This window comes from Topomyia yanbarensis, chromosome 2, assembly GCF_030247195.1.
Source record: "Topomyia yanbarensis strain Yona2022 chromosome 2, ASM3024719v1, whole genome shotgun sequence".
Taxonomy (NCBI): domain Eukaryota; kingdom Metazoa; phylum Arthropoda; class Insecta; order Diptera; family Culicidae; genus Topomyia; species Topomyia yanbarensis.
In genome coordinates this window covers 344,320,004-344,334,844 of record NC_080671.1, presented here as the reverse complement: position 1 = coordinate 344,334,844, position 14,841 = coordinate 344,320,004, and the positions used below count along the sequence as shown (strand labels likewise).

General features: G+C 37.8%; 1 protein-coding gene across 2 annotated transcripts in view; it reads left to right on the top strand.

The window, feature by feature from the left end:
• The first annotated feature begins 293 nt into the window (after positions 1–293).
• The window catches only part of LOC131684133 (rho GTPase-activating protein gacF), a 335,709-nt gene continuing 321,161 nt past the window's right edge, over positions 294–14,841 (top strand). For both annotated transcript variants that reach the window (XM_058966713.1, XM_058966714.1), the window contains exon 1: positions 294–1,929. The gene's annotated coding sequence lies outside the window, so the exon portion shown is untranslated. The remainder of the gene's footprint in view (positions 1,930–14,841) is intronic.

The window sequence follows — 14,841 nt, the reverse complement described above, 5'->3', positions numbered from 1 at the left end:
TGTGATGCGAGGAGTCTCGGGCTCGTCGGCGACGAATGAGAGAAAATGGGAAAATGTTTCTCACGGTGGGAGAACGTGTCTCTCGAAAACATCGAAATCGGTTCAGCCGGACGGAACCGGCACGGTTGGACTGTGGGTTCAGCAGTGACATGCGATGTTTTTACGTTGAACTTGTTCCTTTAGTTGCCTGAAATGCAGCAGCGCCTGTAGCAGTAGCAGAGTCGCACCGTGAGCATAGTCCCATTCGCGTTCGGTTCGGCCGGTTTAGTCTTCGCTTGGCAGCAGCACGCGTGACAACGATTTTAGCTGAGTCGTGCGGTGTACATTTCAAGTGATCCATCGGGCGGGATATTTGGTGGAGAAATAGGAAAGTCCCCAACTCGCGATTAGTGGATTAGTGCGACTAAACCCGTTCGTGGTGATTCGAGTGTGGTCGAAGAGTTTTTCAAGCCAGCGGTGGGTTAAGTACGGTGGTTTTGATTCTGAGGAAGAATAAAAAATCACAGCTTTGCAAGTGACGATCGTAACAGGTGACTCCTGATGCAATTGATGCGGTGAGCCCGTAGCAGCAGAGAACCGGCTTTCGCGTGATCAATGGATTGTGGTGACTGTCTCCAATGCGAAATCCGGCGCTAGTGATTAATGTGAAAATTATTCCGCTGGAAAAGTGTGGAGCCTTCTCTTGCTCGGCAGCCTACTATTATCATAATCAAGTGGACCAAATGACGGCGCGAGCCTTTGGGAACCATCTTCGGATCTTTGAGGCAGAAAATCGAGTACAATTTGTTATGTAAATCAGATGATCCTCGCTCAGTTTCGCTGACGTTCGGTCGGCGCTGGTCATTCGGTTGGTTAGAGTGTGCAGCCAAGTTATGCTCTCTATCTCGGGAACGACGAACGCGCGAGATCACACTTTTACTTTGACTCTGGCGCTGCTGGCAGCAACCAGCGCAGAGAGCTCCCAATAAAAACCGATTGGATATTTTGAGAAATTAGTGTCAAGCGGCTTATTGCTGTGTGTCTTGTTTTTTTTTATATTCTGACCAGACTAAGTGTGTGACTGCTCAAAACTTACGGTCATTTTAATTCTTCCCTTTGTGCACAAAGTTCGCAGCCGCCGCCGTCGCCTCCTTGTAGTTCATCTGCCGAAGGGAAGGTAACATACATAAAACATCGCGAATTTGGTGACATCAGTCCACGGTCATTCGGAGAGGTTCGGCGTGTGTGTGTATGCAGCATCACGTGAGAAGTGCTGAAACAGCGGTTGAAAATGTAGCAATTAGTGGGGTCGCTTCTGAATCCTGTCGAGCGACTGCCAAAGGTCCCTGTTAGAACCGAGTGAAAGTCAGTAAATTAAACGCAAATTCAAAAGTGTGTGGGCAGAAAGCAGTTCAAGAAGTTGTTATCAAACGCAGTACGACCGGTGGGAAGTCGGGCTCGTGTGCGCCGATGGTGGTAGTGTGTTATCATCAGATTTAATTAAAAGTGAAATACAAAACACACACTGAAACCACGCAGATCAACCTTATCGCGAGTCGGACGCGCCAACGAGAGCGTGTGGTGAAGTTGCGAATTTTCAATCCAGTTCGATTGTTTGCGTCCCCCATCGAAGCGAAAGTGCGAATCACAGCAGGCTCAGCTAGCTAATCAACCGTCGGTGGTGGAACGAAATTACATTGTTGCAGTGTGCTTATCTGACGGGGTACGCAAAAACCAAAGGACAGTTCAGTGGAACGCGAAGAATCTCAGTTTTTTTTATAAGTGATGCGAAACGTTTTCGCGGTGGTGTCGTTAGACCGGAAGAGAGAAGTAGTGTTTAACTGTTGCGGAATTTTACGGTAACGGGAGAAGTGTAGTAGAGGCAGAAGTGATTTGAAGACAGAATCTGTGCACTGATTGCTAGGAGGATTCACGTGCGTACTATAACTGGTAATGATTTGTTTAGCTTCTGGAGCTAATGGTCTGAAGTGTAACCCGTATTCTGATAGTGTCATTACAAAGCTAATCAATTAAATAAGCACTACATTGCCCATAAAAGCATAAGAGTCCCATATAGAAAAATAGCAAGCCGAGAAAAACATTGTAAAAGATTTGCATTTTTTATGAGTCTTATGGGTACGACGACCATGTTTTGGTATTTTTTCGATGTTTTCTAAACAATTCTCGTAATCTTATTTGTGCATTGTGATTTAGTGGTGATACAGAATACAATCCAACAGATAACTAAATTTCGACAAAATCCATATGGGACTCTTATGCTTTTATGGGCAGTACAACTCGACTGTTTTTTCATAATCACGAGAAGTTTCAAAATAGTAAATTTTAGTAAAAATTTGGCACTGCTTCGAAAATTCGACACTGAAACTACGTTGAAACTTTTGATATCAATCTTTTCAAATATGATCTGCATTTCTTATGGATTTGTTAATTTATATTAAAGTTAAAAGAAATAAAAAAAACATTTTTTATGAGCGTCAATGTTTAACCCTCAAAAAGGCAGAGGGTCTCAGAAGCCCGGCTAGTTACTGTTCTCTAGTTTCAATGAACTTGTAATTTGAAATACAAATGATTGAGTGTTTTCAAGCTTTCAATTTTCTCACTGATAAAACGACAAAAAAGAGGCGTTTAATTTCATTGGGTCTTAGAGGCGATGTTTCTTGGAATCACGTTTTTAGTTTGCCTTTTTGGGGGTTAAATTTGCACGCCGCCGATTTCCTAAAAATGTTCACAGATTACATCACTCATATTGCAGTGTTAATTTTTTAAATTCGTGAGGAGTGATGGTGGGGTTACATTTTTTCGAACCACATCCGGGCACCATGGGCCACAAATCGATTTTTTGGTCGAAAATCCAGAACTTATAAACCGTTAGTACTAGACTTTCAGTGTCTTTGGAACAAATTCTCTACAATAAGTGTTCTTCATTTTAGGAAAAACAAAATTAGGGTGGCCCTCTTGATTTTTTAAATAAAAAAATATCTCCTGAATGAAAAAGATAGGAGAATATGACTTTCCAAAGAAATGTAGAGAAATCAATTTTGAGTAACTTTGCTGAAGACGTCGAAACTCTATCTTCCACGGTTTTTATTTTACAGCGATTCCCCTTGTTCCGTTTAGGGTGGCTCTTAAAAAGTCAGTTTTTTTTAATATAACTTCTTTGAAGTTGATTTCTCGTAAATGTCGACTTCAGATAAAAGTTAGCTCTTACAAATGTGCACATTTCTTCTTCAAAGACCAACTCATTAACTTTTATATAAACAGACTTATTGATGATTTTATGGTCAAAATTCGATATTTTCTAAGCTAAATAACTCCGAAGGTGGAAAAAAGTGGCAATCAATGTTACTACCATCTGATAGTACTTTAAAACACTACAAAATAAGGGGTATATGGTTTGTCTCCTAGCGACTGTTCATGTGAAATGTTTGCTTATAAACTCCCTCTGTTATAGATAATGTATGCGGAATTCATCTAAATTCGTACTTAAAATATATATTAATCATATCCGGATCTCCGATGCAAATCAAATTTAATGGTACTCTCGAATATTTTATTCTAAACTTGTTTCATGGAGTAAAATTGTACATAAAACATGTGGTTTTCGGACTACGGTTTATAAAATGAATGTTTAGAGTATTTGCATGGCATACGTTTTATTCGCATGGCAAAAAAGAAATTATTATTAACGTATTACAATATATTGAAAGCTCAGGTTAGGGGCGGCGAAACTGTTTACACCCGAGTGGGTAGAAAGCATAGAATGAGGGGCCCTTTAGTAATGATTTTTTCCCTTTTCGCAATGCACACACTTACATTACATTCACAATTAAGTCACGTTCGTTTATGCAATTGGAATTGTGGTACATCGATGTTTTCAAATGTGTGTAGTGCGAGATACATGCGTTGAACATCTAAATTTTTTGAAATGGTTCAAAATTTCGAGTGGGTAATTACCCACTCGGTTATTTTCGAGTGGGTAGTACTGCCCATACTACCCACGCTTTCCGCCGGCCCTGGCTCAGGTTTACCGTAAAGGAAGCACCCTTTGTTTAGCATTAATGATTTATTTGTCTTTTATTAATTATATTACATCCTCTGTTTCAGCTCACTAAAATTTGCCCTAATAGTTTCCCAAAATTCAATTTTTTGCCTTTGGAAATTAACAAAAAAAAATTCCACGTGAATGGACGTTGTGGGACAAGCTGTTCAGCTCTCATATTTACTATTAACAAGCGGATAGATTGGCAGCCTCCTACTTCGGAGTTATTTTCCATATGCGGCAAAAAAAAACTTTATCAATGATATCAATATAAATTGCTTATTTTCGGAAGTGATTCGAGCTGTCAACTGTGGGTACTTTTCTGCTTCTAACAATGAGTACTTCTAATCCATTTCATAATAACTCGATGAGGTTATGTCAATGGATTGATAGATGCCAATAATGGGTCCTTTATGAATTACTTCAAGCGAGATAACCTACATATTAAAAACGGATGTTCAGACTACTAAGGATGGTGCAAATATGCGATAATTCAACAATTTCGACTGCTCTGGAAAATTCAGGGATTCTGTCAAGTGACAGTTTTATATTGATTTTAGGCTTTTAGGATAGACATTCTATCAGGATTCTTAAACTTTTCGCCGAGGGAAATAATGTAAAACTGGTGCTGCATAATTATTTTTTTTAAATTAAGAAAACAAACTATTTTCAGTATTTTTCATTCTGGGACGATTTTCATTAATGGGTATTTTTTACGTATTTCGTTGTAAGTTTTCCACAAGAAATAATAGGTAAACGTAACCAGGTTGACGTACAAGCTCTTTACCCATTAAGTGGGTTATTCCACTTTTATTCAAAATGGGCAGTTTTCTATGCATTAAAAGGTACTTTATTTTATCAGAGTAGAAATTGTTGAAACGCACAGAAAAAAATTTACCACTGAGAAAATCATTATATTATTATACTAATAAGTTGGTCTCCAAAGAAAAAATAGGCACTTATCAGAACAAAATTTCATTTTTTTTTTGGAAAATGGACTTCAAAAGTATTTTATTGAAACACTATTTTTTTAAAGGTCAAGCTAAACCAAATAATGGAAAATGCCGTAAAATAAAAGCCTCTGACGATAGTTAAGGAATTGTCAACAAAGTTACTCAAACATGATTATTTTTTAATTTTCAGTAGGTCTTTATACTTCTATTGTTATTAATCAGGAGAAATTATTTTCATTCCAAAAAGCAAGAAGACCACCCTGTTTTTTTACACCGAAATGAAGCGCACTTATTGTGAAGAAATTCTTTTGAAGACACTGAATGTGTAGTACTTACGGGATATAAGAACTGGATTTTCAACAAAAAATCGATTTTGGCTCATGGAACAGAGGTAGCTTATTAGCAAACATTTCACATGAACAGTTGCTAGGAGACAAACCATGTACCCCTTATTTTGTAGTGTTTTTAAAGTACTATCAGATGGTAGTAACATTGATTGCCACTTTTTGCCACCTTCGGAGTTATTTAGCTTAGAACATGTCGAATTTTGAGCATAATATCGTCAATAACTCTGTTTATATAAAAGTTAATGAGTTGGTCTCTGAAGAAGAAATGTGCGCATTTGTAAGAGCTAACTTTTATCTGAAGTCGACATTTACGAGAAATCAACTTCAAAGAAGTTATATTAAAAACTGAATTTTTAAGAGCCATCCTTAACGGAACAAGGGAAATCGCTGTAAAATAAAAACCGTCGAAGATAGAGTTTCGACGTCTTCAGCAAAGTTACTCAAAATTAATTTCTCTGCATTTCTTTGGAAGGTCATATTCTTCTATCTTTTTTCATTCAGGAGATATTTTTTTTATTTAAAAAATCAAGAGGGCCACCCTAATTTTGTTTTCCCTAAAATGAAGAACACTTATTGAAGAAAATTTGTTCCAAAGACACTTAAAGTCTAGTACTAACGGTTTATAAGTTCTGGATTTTCTACCAAAAAAATCGATTTGTGGCCCATGATGCCGGGACCCGAAAAATTTAAATTCAAATTTAAATTTTTAAAAATTTAGGAACCTAAACCCAAGGAAAATATACATGCTCTAACCCGGAATTTTAAATTTTAAGAAGTCGAATCCCGATTCGAAGTAGAATATTTTAAATTTTAAGAATCCCGACCCGATGTAGAGTGCCAGACGCGGATCATCGAAAATTTGAATCTAATGAACCAGAGCTCGACGGAGCCCATCTAACTCACTTCGTCATAGCCTATTTTATGACAAAGTGAGTTACTGGCTAGTGGCATTCATATTCAACACACTTGCAGGTCGAATTTGAGATATCCTGGAAATTTTATTAATCATCAACGTCTTAGATGGAAACGGTCTATATACTCAACTAGGGAAATCGTATATGAGCTTGTAAGGGAATTGGAAACTAATTGAAGATAGTTTTAATCAACTTCAGCTACTTAGCTTAGCTTAGCTTAGTTGACCGCCTGTTGAAATTGCATATTGAACCAATTGTATGATACTTGGGAGTAGTACATCATACTCAACGTGCAACTTAAAGAGACTAAGATTATAATATGATCAATAGAGTAGATGGCCACGCCCATGCAGGTCAATTTTGGGATGGGAAGGAATGTTAGGTCAACTCTTGTGACTATTATGACCGAGGAATTCGCTGCATCATCCACAACTGTCGCAGGATAGGATTGGTGTTAGTAGATTCGTCAATACTGATTTGTCAGTAGACGGTTCCAGATTTCATAAAAAATACCTAATTTGACACATTTACAGATCGCTTGCAACATAAAAAACTGTTTGTGCAATTCGACAGCTTCATCTTAGGCCAATTCAATAAATTTCCTAAATGAAAGTTTACTTTTTTTAAAAACGGTTTTCAAACCAAAGCTAGGGAAGTTATACCTTGGCGTGGAAGAGCCGGTATATTAATATATGCTATTGCTTAGTGTAGAATTAGACTTCATCCTTTACGGCTATTATACAACCGCCAGAAGAAACCTAAAACGTTGGTACACAATCGGGAATAGCGAATCAGAAAAGTCGGTGATTCATTAAAAAAGGAATAGATAAAGGCTATGATGCAAAACCTTAAGGTCCGTCCAGGTTAAGTCTTCGGTACGGAGCAATACTTTGACCTAGGAACTCCTAGCATGTTGTTAGTCGCCTCTTACGACATGAGAGAAGTTCCCAAAGGTTCTACTCTTGGCTGAAATAGTGCAAAAAGATTTCAGCCCGCCGGACACCACACGGATTAGTTTTAATCAACTTCAGCTACTCAATACAAACTGCTTAATTTCTACTGAATGCTTTTTAATTCAATTTCCAGAATTTTTCTAAAATCGGCTTTTAAGCAAGTTAAATATAAAACAAATAGCTTCCTGCTTGCTGGTATCTTACCTTATCATTTTCTAAAACAAAACATGTTTGAATCCAATTTAGTTATTGGAGGGGCGTTTCGAGCTTCTTTCACCAGCATCCGACACTAACTTAGTGGCATGAGTAAACAAGCGCCCGATTGACACTAGCTTCTAAAACGAAAACACTATTTGTGTTTCTGAGTAAACCCCTAGTCCTGCGTAATGTCCCTCAAGAAAAATATTTCCAATCAAGCTGACGAAAATTATTGGAACCGGAAATTTGGTTTAGCTTAGCAATCCAATGTACTATGCTGTATTTCTCCTTAGTGGAGAAAATTTAGGTAAAAACTATTTTTCCACTACTAAGGAGAAACTAAATTAGTTATGGAATCATCAGAATCGGACACTAAGCGATAGGACAGCTTTGGTTAGTCATTAGCGATCTAGATTGGCAGATCCAAATAATTTTACATCCATGTTAACAAGTTCTGCATGCTTTTAATATTATGGTGGTACCAGTTTATATGGAAATTTGCTGTGTGACCACACTCTTCAACTCGTAACTCCGGAACAGCAAGTTCAATTAGAAAAAAGAAAATTAATAGCGGACGATGGTTGTACCTTTTTAAACTAAGTTTGTACAAGTGGGTTCATCCATCTCCGAAAAAATGAGTTACATTATAAAATACATACGCACACACATACATACAGAATTTGCCGACCTCGACGAAATGAGTAGAAGGGTACATGAGACTCGGCCCTCCGAACCTCGGTTTTTCGGTTCGGTTTTCAGAATGATTACATACCGGAAATTCGGTTTTCAGAATGATTACATACCATATCTATCTGAGAAAGTCAAAACGCTTCAAGTACATACAAAAAAAAAATATTCTATTTTAACCATATGTGAACATACAGGTAGTTTGATTTTGTATCTATGCTGAAGCTTATTTCTCCTCAATTTTTTATTTCTTTTTGCCTTTCTCAATAGAAAGGTATTGCAATTGCTCTGAAAACCGACTATTTAACGGAGGCCCGGAGCGCCGAGTGACATATAGGGTGATGTGCCTATTTTCACCATACTAAGGAGGGCGCCGCACTTATTCATTAATTACAAATTGGCATCAACAGCTTTGCTTCGTTATTAAGTACCAAGATGATAACATACATGCGCTGAAAACAGTGAAATTCTCGTGTTTGAGCGCAATGAAAACACGAATCGAGTGCCCCTATTGTTGCGCTACCATTTGACTCAATGCGTCAAACAAAGATGGCAGACACTACTCTAACCAACGGCTTCAAATGGATAGCGTGATAATAGAAACATAGTGATAATGGGCTCATTACCCTACTATTCGATTCAGTTCGTCGAGTTCGGCAAATGTCTGTGTGTATGTGTGTGTGTTTATGTGCTTCTGTGTGTGTACGCGAACACAATCTCACTCACTTTTCTCAGAGATGGCTGAACCGATTTTCACAATCTTAGTCCCAAATGAAAGGTGCAACGTTCTCATAGGCTGCTATTGAATTTCTAATGGATCCAACTGCCAGTTCCGGATTTACAGGGTGATGAGTACGATTTCGCAGAAAATGTCGATTTTAATAAATTCTGCAATGAATGTATAAAGGTTAAAATTTTTCCAAAATGTGACCGCAACTGTTTGTAGTACTAGGTCACTAACAGCCATTCAAAGTCTCTTTGGTCAACTTAGCCACCATCATCGGTTCAGGAAGCCTCGGCGGAAGTATCCAAATTCAGAATAACAGCCACATCGGTTTCTCGAAGATGGCTAGACCGATTCAACCAAACTTAGTCTCAAAAGAAAGGTGTTGCGCCCCCGTAAATGACTATTAAATTTCATCCCGATCCGACTTCCGGTTCTGGAGTTACGGATTGTGGCATAGCAAATTGGGATTCAAACCGATACTGCGATGAGAGCAAAAAAAGGTAAAAATTTCGCTAAAATGTCTTTCAAACAACTTAAATTTGCAGTTCCAGGTCACCGACGGCCAACCAAACTTTCGTTGACTACATTGACCACCATCAGGAATTGGCTTAAATGGTACGTTCCCCGGATCGTTTATACGGTTCCGGAAATATAGACCAAACCGTCCGGTCACATATAAAATTCCTATATAAGCCGGAGCTCAAAATTTTTTTTTCGAAGGGGGGACCGCATGAAATTTTAGAAATCGAATTCGTACTTTTGATGCCAAACATCTTTAGAATGCATGAAGCGTCGAGAGTTTATGTTATCTCGAAATTTTTGCCATTCTCATATAAAGAAAGGCTATGCAATCACTGTAAAAATCGATTTTTTAACCGAGGACCGGAGGGCCGAGTGTCATACACCATTCGATTCAGTTCGTCGAGATCGGCAAATGTCTGTGTGTGTATGTATGTGTGTGTGTGTGTGTGTGTATGTGTGTGTGTGTCATTTAAACTCACACAATTTTCTCAGAGATGGCTGAACCGATTTTCGCAAACTTAGTTTCATCTGAAAGGTATAACGCTCCCATAAGCTGCTATTGCATTTTTAGTTGATCCGACTTTCAGTTCCGGAGTTACGGGTTGAAGAGTGCGGTCACGCAGCAAATTCCCATATAAACTGGTACCACCATGATGTTCAAATGATGTAAAACATATTAAAATTGATGTAACATTACTCTAGTTTGCGGGTCTGGATCACTAATGATCAATTAAAGCAGCTTTGACCACATTGGTCACCTATGACGATTCATGACGCCCCCGGGGAACCCGCCAAGTTCGTAAGCTAATATCACACCCATTCCCCAACGAATTCTCTACCGCTTTTTACAAACTTGATTTCAAATGAAAGATACAGTAATACCGTTGACTGCTGCTGAATTTTATTCGGTTCTGACTCTTGCTTCCGGAGTTACAGGGGTGTTAGTAAGGATACACTGGAATTTCCCATATAAATCGGTACAATCGTAATACCTCAGAGGCTAAAAACTATTGAAATGGTCACCAAATTACTTCTAATCGCAGATCTAGATCACTGAATGCCAATCAAACATTCTTTGAATATACTGTCCACTATCGACGATTCCAGAAGTCCGGAACTCCGGGCATATTCCACAATTAAAGTCACATCGGTTCTTCGGCGATGACTGAACCGATTTTTTCAAACCAAGTCAAGTGTGTATGTGCGGATGTGTCAACAAAATGCCCACATCGGTTTCTCGGAGATGGCTGAACCGATTTTTACAAACTAAGATTCAAATGAAAGGTATAATATTCCCATAGGTTGCTATTGAATTTCATTTTCAACCGACATCTTGTTCCGGATTACGAGTTGAAGAGTATGGTTACAAAACAAAATTTGTTGATTTATCCACATCGGTTTCTCGGAATTTTCTGAACCGATTTTGACAAACTTGATTTTAAATGAAAGGTCCATCAGCTGCTGTTGAATTTTGTGTGGATCCGAGTTCTGGTTCCTGAATTACAGGGTGATACGTACGATCACGCAGCAAATCTAACGAATTCTGCGATGAATGTAAAAAGGTGAATTTTTTTTCCAAAATGTAAACACTGTAAACTGTTGAATTTGTAATATCTAGGTCACCAACAGTCATTCAAAGTCTCTTTGGCCACACTGGCCACCATCGACGGATCCGGAAGCATCCAAATTCAAAATAACGGTTATATTGGTTTCTTGAAAATGGCTAGACCGATTTGATCAACTTAGTCTCAAATGAAAGGTGTTGCGTCCCCGGAAACTGATATTAAATTCCATCTCCATCCGACTTCCGGCTCCGGAGTTACGGGTTGTGGAGTGCGATCACATAGAAAACTCCGATTCAAACCGATAACGCGATGAATGCAAAAAGGTGCTCTTATATATACTTACCAAGTGTAATAAGAATGAAAGACATTTTTTTATTTTGAACCCGCGCCTGATAATCTTTATTCAAGCATCCGACTTAAACACGAGAAATTTAGAATTGAAAAACCCGAACTGAGATCTGAGATTGAAAATCTCAATCTTAAATTTTTTTTGAAAATATGTTTACAGGTACAGGCCAGATTAGAAAAGATAATCGAATCCAAAAAAAATGTTTTTTTTTGTCGTGCAATACATTTGTTATACATTCGAAAAATAATATTTAATATACATTCCAGCTTATTTTGGGTCATCCGTTTCACAGTGGTTTTTGCCCAAAATCTGCTAATTCACACGAAAACGGTAAAGTGAACGACGATAATTTCTTCTTTCTGTTTCAGGATGATTCAAGACCTTCGTTTTGCTGATATAGTTGCAGTGATTAATCCTCTTATAAGTGAGATATTGCAACATTTTTTTTTAAATATGAAAAACAAGGTAAAGTCATCAGAAATGCTGAGCTTTTTTTGCGAACATCTTTACTTCAGGTCAAAATTCTCTATTCGTAGTACTCCCTAAGCTATAAGTCGTTGTTTGTGAATGACCCCTAAAACCCCTTTAACATAACTTCTTAAATATCGGTTTCGATTTTAAATATTCGGTTTTGAACCAATTTTCTCCTTAGGGAGTAATACAGCATTTTACTGTGCATTCGCTTGCTAGCTGAAAACTAGGTTCGAATTCAGCATGTCTCGTTAGAAAACAGAACCTCTTCACTAATGGGATTCACGAAAACTGTTTTCAATTTTGGACTAGCGTTAGACTAGTGCATTAGGTAAGTGCCGAGACGAAATCGAAACGCAAACACCTTGACTAATTTTCTTGAATATTGTAGATAAAACATGTAGGAAGTTGTTCCTTTGGCCAAGATACGTATTTTTCCAGAGAAGATTATCGGTATATCTCTTGTTGCTTGGAAGTTATTGTGTAGTTTTTTTTATAAAAGTATGCAAAGTTTTAATAGCAATAACTATAGTGAACGAGCAAAAATGAGAAGCCAATGCTATGTTTCATTTCTTTTTAATTTTCCCTAGTATTGTTATAGTTAACCGTTATGTGTCCAACAACAAAAAACAACTTTTACGGGTCAACGAGGGTATCCAGGTACCCACAAATTGAAATGCTCATAACTATGGCTTCCTTTAACCGATTTGGTCATTTTTAGATTTTTTGGATTCAGAAACTCGTTCACTTTTTGATCCTTTAAATTGAACCGGATGAATCGATCTGGTTCTTGGTAATCCGGATTTTCCGGAGTAATGTTCCAGTACTAGGGTATGATTTGTAAATTTTAATAATGTCCTAACAATATGAGTATCAAAACTCTTCAAATTGTCTTGCAAGTCTATTATTTATTGTTACGGGACCCTATGGCAATTTGAAAAATGGAATTGGAATGGAGTGGCCACTCACAGCCCCAAGGGAACCTACTCCGGATTGTCCGTTCCAGGGTCAAATCACCAAATGGTTTCAAAACCACGAGATACAGCCTACTGATGCAATTCCAAGAATATTGCTATTGCTAGTATTCCATTGAAATCCACAAATAGTATCCCAGCACTCGAACATGCTTCCGGAAATCCGATTTCCCGGGAACCGAATGAAGTAACTTGATTCATTTTTACCAAGTCTAAAAGTTGATGAGTTCCCGAATCCAAAACAACCAAAAGTATCAAAATCCGTTGGAAATTACCTTAGTTATTGGCATTTCAGTTTTGTGGATACCCGGGTACCCACGTCGGCCTGTTACGTAATAAAAAAATTCAGGTGCCCCTCCTCACTCCCCCTCCCCCCTTACTATTTCAACAATATTATTAACCCAAACGCTTGACCTGACGTGAAGTTCTAAGATGTCACAAAGTTTCAATTTCCAGCTATGGATAAAACATGGGAAATTCATTAATTTAAACCAAAAAAGGTAGCCGGGTACCGCATCGGACACATAACGGTTAAGGTTTCATCTACAAAATAAAAATTTTCGAGTGTAAGGTGTCAAAAATGGCGTCCAAAACGACAGCTCCAGCAAAAGGTGTTTTGAAAACCGAGCTCATCTGTGGGCACGATATAGGTCTCAATTCGTCGTCTACGATCAGCAAAACGGTATTGAAGATTACATTCCGTAGATGCGCCCCAACTTAAAAAACATGAAAAAATTCGATATAGAAACAAAATGGCGATAATTTAAAAATAAAGTATCGTTTTTTCGCATGATTTTTCCACTTTGGCCGGCTGTAAAAAATCGTTAATGATCAAAATATTGCAATTTTTTAGGTTACAGCGCCCGAGAATGTTGTCTTCTTTTAGGCGGGCAAAACTCGAAGTTGATTGGTTGTATGGTTCTAAAACGAGAATGCCCGCAGATTCGAAAAATCTTGTTCCGAGAAAGCCGCCATTTTTGACACCTTACACTCGAAAATTTTGATTTTGTAGATGAACCCTAAATAAACATTTTGCAGAATAGCGCACATGTCTAAGTCATTTTACTGCTTCATAAAAAAATATTGAATATTAGGTACTTTTTGCCACAATTATATAAGATTTAGATTTTTTTAAACTTCTACAAGAGGTAACCCTTGATTTATGTAGAATATCAAGATTCAAATACCGAGTTCAATTCCTTATTTTAAATCTTCAGATTTCTTCACTAAATATCATAGCTATAGAAATAAAATCAAAGTAGTCAGCAGGATCGTAGTGCTAGCCCTACAATTGGTCTGTACACGAAAAAATAGGCTGCGAAGCTTGTCGAATCAGAAGGTCTAGCTGTAGGTTTACTTTGCTTATCTTTGTAATAGAAATGTTTAAATATTTTGAACATTTGGCTACCGTCAGTTCGATTTGATATACCGAGCGAATAGTGGTAGAAAACTATCTCTCAAACATTTTATTGTATATTATGATTTGGAATTAACGGAGATTAAAACTCGTAGAAAAAATTCGTAACTACGCCGTTATTGCTTAGTATATAATGGAACAATCAAATTCCGTCACCGAAACTGCATACAGTTTTACAAGTAACTGAATATTTGGTCTCATATCTAACCAAAATTTAGCTACAACCACCCGTATTTTGTGCCAAGCAACATATCGAAAGACCATATTTCCGTAGCATGTCAACAGCAATCTCGTTGACCATCGTTGAGGAATTGGCGAAAGTGCAAAAAACCTGCTCGCAAACGCTTATTTATATTATACCATAAAACCAGCTTTTCGACAGACGTAAACCAAAAAAAACCTGTTTTAATCCACCTAGCGGTGCAATTGTGCCTTTCTCATTTCTCTAAACTATGGCACGGAGGCTTTTTATGTTCAACATAATCGTGGAAATGTCCATTACATTCTTAGTACACTTTGCACTTATACACAATGGCATGCCAGCCACGAACTTGATGAGCTACGTGTCGACGGTGAAACACTTGAAACAAAAAAATATCATACTCCATTAGCCTAATCAGCATTAGAAAAATGTTATCTGCTTGCTAACTCATTTTGTCATGCGGGGTGGGTATGTGAGGAGGGCGAAAGTCCCATGAACGAACGACTCCCCAGCTTAAATTGGT